This window comes from Miscanthus floridulus, chromosome 13 (assembly GCF_019320115.1).
Source record: "Miscanthus floridulus cultivar M001 chromosome 13, ASM1932011v1, whole genome shotgun sequence".
NCBI lineage: Eukaryota > Viridiplantae > Streptophyta > Magnoliopsida > Poales > Poaceae > Miscanthus > Miscanthus floridulus.
This window is the reverse complement of record NC_089592.1, coordinates 6,068,207-6,075,468: the sequence shown is the minus strand read 5'-3', so window position 1 is coordinate 6,075,468 and position 7,262 is coordinate 6,068,207.

Below are 7,262 nucleotides of genomic sequence, written 5' to 3'. Positions count from 1 at the left end.
CATCCTTACATTGAATATATTTTCATAATAAACTTATTTAAAGATATAAAGTTGCACGCATTTTCTACCAAGCTAGTCAAAGTTGTGAAAGTTTGACCTAACACATTCCATAACGACTTTTATCATGGGACAGAGGGAGTAATAAGTACGTAGAGTGCGAGTGCATGGTGGTAGCTAGTAGCAGTCATGGTAGTAGATTGTGCAGCAGTGGATCGAGGTACAGGCACAGTAGGGATGCACATGCATGTACATCGCACATCGGTATCGAATGACTCTGTTTTTTCGCAATACTTCAGCAGTACTTTTCAGCAAACGAATAATATTTTTCTCTCACAATAAATCAGCATAAGCATTAGTATAAGTCAAAGTTCAGCGAAACGAACAGGGCCAATAGCAAGCTAGCGGGGGTTGGGTCCTGGACTCGTGGTGATGGTGGTGGTGGCTGGTGGTGGCACTACGAGAAACACGTGATTTGCCGAGTGCAAAAATCTTTGCCGAGTGCCAAATTTCGGGCACTCGGCAAAGACCTACTTTGCTGAGCGCCGCACTCGGCAAAATATGGCACTCGGCAAAGACCTGCACTCGGCAAAGGCTGTCTTTGCCGAGTGCTTGGCACTCGGCAAAGGAAGACACTCGGCAAAGTTTGGTAGGGGGCCTAACGGCATCCAGCGGCGTCCTCTTTGGTGAGTGCCCCCCGTTTGGCACTCGACAAAGAATTTATTTTGCCGAGTGCCAACCCTAGGCACTCGGCAAAAGAATTTTTTTTTGGTTTCTTGCCACCAATTTTTTTGAAGCTTTAGTACACTACCACAAACAACATGTATAAATTTGGGACATTTTCATTGTCTTTTGGCATATTTCTATAGTTTATTTTGTTTTGTTGAATTTTTCTAGAAAATGTAAGTTTGAACTGTAGGTGCATTGAATAATGGATTACTTTCGTTCAAAAAATGTTATCCTTGTTTCTTAGTGTAAATTTAGGCTAACTCCAGGAACTGTCTCGAAATTTCGATCAATGTGCTCATGGGGCAACGCCGCCAACTTGCGTGGGAGTGGTTTTTTAATTGTATAAAATGCGAACGAATTCTGAAAATCATGAAACTAGTCAAGTTGTCGCTGTATCGTATGCGTATACCGTGGAAAAAATTTGAAAAAGTTTCGACCACGTTGTCACGTACGATGCTCACAAACCAGGACATCTCCACATGTGACTTCGCCGTGTGCCGCCCAGCTGGCACTCGGCAAAGAGCTACTGAATTTTTTTAAAACTTCGCCGAGTGCCAAATCACGACACTCGGCGAAGAAAATTGACTTTGCTGAGTGCCGCCGATCTGGCACTCGGCAAAGCCGCCTTGTCTTCACCCGTGCCCGGCCGGCGCTCTCTCTCTCTCTCTCTTTCTCTCATTTCTCTCTCCCTCTCACCTCTCTCTCCCTCAGCCGTCGCCGCCGCACATCGTTGGCCCGCGCCTCCGCCCTGGCCCGTGCCTCCGCACACCGCTGGCCACCGCGCCTCCCCGTGCGGCGGCCCCTCGCCGGCCGGCGCCCTAGGCCGCCTCCCCGCGCGGGCCCCAGCGCCACCGTGGCGCACCCCGCCGGTGTCCACCGCCCCCGCCTGGCCTCCACCGCCCGCGCTGGCCCCCTCGGCGGCCACCTCCCCTGCCTGCGCGCCCCCCTCAGCGGCCACCTCCACCGCCGGCGGCCACCACCCCCACCGGCGGCCGCTGAAGAAGAGAGGAGGAGGAGGCGCGCCGTGGCCACCGCCCCTGCTCGGCCTCCACCGCCCCCTTTCGGCCTCCACCACCCGCGCCATCCCCCTTGGTGGCCACCTCCCCCGCCTGCGCGCCCCCTCGGTGGCCACCTCCCCTGTCGGCGGCCACTGCAGAAGAGAGGAGGAGGAGGCAGGGGAGAAGAGAGGAGGAGGGGAGAAGAGAGGAGGAGAAGGAGAAGGAGAGAAGGAAGGTGCCGGCCTAGGCCTGTCGACCCTCACGCCGCTGCGGTTGTCCCCGCCATCGTCGCCGACCCTCGTTGTAGACATTCGCGTCGTGAAGGTATGCCCTACACCTGTAGTAGTTAGTAGTAGTACTTAGTAGTGTTAGTAGTAGTTAGTAAGTAGTAGTAGTTAGTAGTTAGTAGTTAGTAGTTAGTAGTGTTAGTAGTATTGTTAGTAGTAAGTAGTGATAGTAGTAGTGTTAGTAGTAGTAGTGTTAGTGTTAGTTGTAGTTGTAGTTGTAGTGGTAGTAGTACTTGTTGTTGTACTACTTCGATACTTTCATCTGCATGGAAAGAGAACTAAAGTACATGGCTTGTCTTGGTATATATATGTTTGTTGGCCTTCGTGCCTATGTTTGGTATATATGTGGTTGTTGGCCATCGCGCCTATGTTTCTTGTAGGTTTTGGAAACCTCCTCGTGCAGGGGAGGTGCTGCCAAAATTTTCAATGGATTCTAACCTATTGCCTTTTTATGTAGGAGAAGCACCCGTGGGAGGGACTCAACGACCCCGATCGTCTTCGTCGGTGCTGCTGGTCTGCCTGCACCACATCGCCTCGCCACTGCACCGACACGCCACTACCCCGCTAGCTTGACTCCTCTGCCACCCTAGGTATAATCCCCTCCTCCTTTGCATGCATGTTTTATATGGTCACGTAGCCCAGTTAGGCGTCTCCTGTTCGAAAGAGATACGGTCGGAGGTATGCAGATCTTTGCATATCTGCGACCGTATCTCTTTCGGATTGTCCACGTATTTTGGACAGCCCGCGGATGCGTAGATGAGGTTAGTTTCCATGGTTCACTCTGGTCCGAGACAGACTTTCGGCATCACCTCCCTGTTATTATCTGGATACACACTCTCTCTTACAGGACGTGTATCAGGAGAACAGCGGGGAGGTGCTGCCGAAATTCTATCTCGGATAGGAGCAGAGCATTGAAACTGACCTCATATACGCATCCACGGGTGGGATTAGGACCCATCCTCACCTATTAGAGGGTAGGAACGCCGTGCAGATGCAATTGCTAGTTATATTACTCGCTTACATATGTATATGCCAGAGGATGGAGAACCATGATTGGATGTACATGGGCCACACGAGTATGACCCCAGAATGGATGACTAAGACTAATGCTTTCTTGGAGCATTCATTTGGCGAGGCTGCTAGAGGGTCGAGTCAGATGCCGTGTCCCTGCCACAAATGTGACAACCATGTAAGAAAGAATAGGAAGATCGTGGGGGAAGATCTTTGCAAGTATGGATTCATGCCAAACTATACCTGCTGGATCCACCATGGTGAAGCCGATCGTATTAGAGAGGAGGTGGTGAGACCACGCCTTGAGGCTTTTGATGGAGATGCCGAGGTAGCAGACTGGATGGATGACTTTCAGGAGGCATGGATCGGTGAAGGATTAGAGGACGAGCCAGAGGAATCCACAAAGGCGTACTATGATATGCTGTCTTCGGCACAGAAGCCCCTTCATGAAAAGACAATGGTCTCGCAACTGGATGCCATTGGACGCCTAATGGCGTTCAAGTCGCAGTGTAGCATGAGTTGAGACAACTTCGATGGTATGTTGGCAGTTGTTGGATCCCTGCTTCCAGAGGGTCACATTCTGCCGAAGAACTTGTACGAGTCACATAAACTTTTTCGTGCCCTTAAGATGCCGTATGAGCACATCCATGCTTGTCCGAATGGTTGCATCCTATTTAGGAAAGATCATGAGAAAGCAATGCACTGTCCAAACTGCAAATCCTCTAGGTATCTGGAGGTCGACACTAGTGATGGTAAGAAGGAATAGCTTGGTATCCCCACGAAGGTCCTACGGTACCTTCCTATCATACCGAGGATCCAATGGCTGTACATGACAGAGGAGTCCGCGAAACAGATGACATGGCACAAACATGGCAAAAGATACAATGCTGACAAGATGGTACACCCATCGGATGGCGATGCATGGACCCATTTCGATGGCATACATCATGGTAAAGCTGAGGAGGCTCAGAATGTACGTGTAGCGCTGGCAACAGATGGGTTCAACCCTTATGGATTGCTGGCGGCCCCATACACTTGTTGGCCAATGTTCGTGATCCCCCTCAATCTCCCCCCCGGCGTCATGTTTCAACCCAAGAACGTATTCTTGTCACTGATAATTCCTAGACACCTGGGGAACAAGATGGGTTTGTTCATGGAGCCTCTCATTGATGAATTGATCCTTGCTTGGGAAAAGGGGGTACTGACATACGACCGAGCTACAAAGAAGAACTTCACAATGCATGTGTGGTACCACTACTCCCTACATGACTTCCTGGCGTATGACATATTCTCCGCGTGGTGTGTTCACGGGAAGTTCCTGTGCCCAATATGCAAGACAGCTATGAGGTTCACTTGGCTGAAGAGGGGTGGCAAGTTTTCTTCATTTGACCAACATCGTCATACCCTCCCTCTTGACCATCCATTCAGACGAGATATCAAGAACTTCAGGAAAGGGGTTTAAGTCACCGACCCTGCACCTCAGATGATGACCAGTGTCGAGGTCCGTGCTGAGATAGAGGCTCTCAAAGATGATAAAGAGAAAGGTGGTTTTATTGGATATGGTGAGGTACACTAGTGGACTCATAAATCGGGCTTGACTAGGCTCCCCTATTTCAATGACCTTCTTCTTCCACACAACATTGATGTAATGCACATAGAAAAGAATATCGCCGAGGCGCTTTTTGCAACACTCATGGACATTCCTGATAAGTCAAAGGACAATGTTAAGGCTACACTGGACCTAGCAATGATGTGCGATAGGCCAAAGTAAGTGATGAAGCCTCCTGCGCCCGACAAGAAATGGAGAAGGACTTCGGTCGATTTTGTCTTGAAAAAGGACCAAAGGAAGGAAGTACTGCAGTGGATCCAGACGTTAATGTTCCCTGATGGGCATGCAGTGAATTTGAGTAGGGGAGTGAACTTGTCCACTATGTGAGTCTTAGGGATGAAGAGTCATGACTACCACATATGGATTGAGCGGCTCCTTCCTACAATGACTCGGGGATACGTCCCTGAGCATGTGTGGCGCGTGCTGGTAGAGTTGAGCTATTTCTTCCGCCAGCTTTGTGCCAAGGAGTTATCTCGGGACATGATTGATGACTTGGAGAAAGTGGCACCTGTGTTGCTCTGCAAGTTGGAGAAGATCTTCCCACCCGGCTTCTTCCTGGCGATGCAGCATCTGATTTTGCACCTACTGTACGAGGCACGAATGAGGGGGCCCGTGCAGGCCCATTGGTGCTATACAATTGAGGGATGTCTAAAGATTCTTCGGAAAAAGTGTAGAAATAAAGCTAAAATTGAGGCTTCTGTGGCAGAGGCATTCATTATGGAGGAGGTTTCAAACTTCACAACAGCATACTATAAGGATGGCCTTCCTAGCGTGCACAATCGTCCCCCTCATTACAACGCGGACGAGAGTTCATCGAACCTCAGCCTTTTCAAAGGGCAACTCAGAAAGGCAAGCGCATCGGGCACCAAGACCTTGCGGCATGATGAGTGGCACACTATCATGCTATATGTGTTGTTGAACCTTGACAAAGTGAAGCCTTATGTGCAGTAAGTTCTCAATGAGCTTGTTACATACGCCCTTGTCACTATCCTCCATCTATCGAACCCCCTTATCTCTTGTTTTTTCAGGGAATTTCTGAAAAATATTGGAGAGGGAATAGGGCTCCTTCCCCTCAAGAAGAAGATAGTCTTCTCAAAGATGGTGTGCCCGATTTCATATCATGGTTCGATACGAAGGTACCATCCAATTTACCTCGTTCAATCTTTGAGATCCCACTTTGCTCCTATGAGCGAGTAATGTAACGATCTATCTGGCCTCACCTTGCAGGCCCGCAAGGATGCGGAAATGAATGCTGAGTTGAAAGGCTCGCTAAAGGCTTCGCCTACAAGGTCAAGTCATTCACTGTTTATGATGTGAATGGCTATCGCTTTCACACAAGAAACTACGAGCAAAGTCGGCCCAATTGGAAAACCACGAATACCGGAGTTCATACGCCCGGCACCGATGAGCGCGACTACTACGGCATAGTAGAAGAAATATATGAGCTCAATTTTGAGTGTCGCAAAGCTCCTAATCAAGTCGTATTCAAATGCCATTGGTTCAATCCTAATGTCACGAGAACAACCCCTGAGATTGGACAAGTCAAAATTCAACAAGATTCTGTCTATCAAGGAGAGGATGTCTATATTGTGGCTCAACAGGCCACGCAAGTTTATTATCTCCCATGGGCGTGCCAAAAAGACCCCAATCTTATCGGTTGGTACCTTGTGCAGTTGGTATCGCCGCGCGGTAAACTGCCTGTCCCAAACGATGAGGATTACAACTTTGACCCAAACACACGGGAGTTCTATCAACCAGAGGGGCTAGAAGGGAGGTTTGACATAGACATGTTTTTGCTGATGGGCATGGAAGTAGACAATGACATTGATCAGGACGATGGAGATGAGGACTACGGAGAAGAGGTGCAAAATGCTAAGGACTTACAAATGCTTGAGTGATTACAGTTAGGCGATGACAATGATGACAACGATGGAGATGAGCCCGATTTACTCGACAATATTGATAGTGATGACAACACCTATGATCCAGCCGCTGCCGATCGTGAAGAATATTTCTAATTCATGTAATACTATATTATTATTATTATTATTATTATTATTATTATTATTATTATTATTATTATTATTATTATTATTATTATTATTATTATTATTATTATTATTATTATTATTATTATTATTATTATTATTATTATTATTACTATTATTGCAATTATGTTTTGTTTATTTTGCATCTCTTTATAAGTACTTGTAATTTAACTGTGCTAATTGGTTTACTCTTTGAAATTGCAGGCACTCGACAAAATGATGGGCGGAAGACAGGCCCGTCGGGGGGTCAACTCCCTCTACATGAGGGAGCGCTCACCACCCCACGCTGAGGAGGACCCCTTGCCAGAGCCACCGACGAGGAGGACGAGGAGCGGCCGCCCCCGCGGCCGTCCGAGGACGAGGGTGCAGCCGGCTGCCACCCCATCGGTGGACGAGGACGACCAGGCGGTGGGCCTGCACATAGGAGGGGGTGGCACTTCCTCTGACTCATCAGACCACCGGGAGGCGGCGATAGCGACAGCAGGGGGTTCCACTAGCACTGCCTCTAGCTCTACCTCGTCAGGAGTCTACTTGCGCGGGCCCTCGTAGCTCCCGACACGACCGATCCCACTACTATTTCATA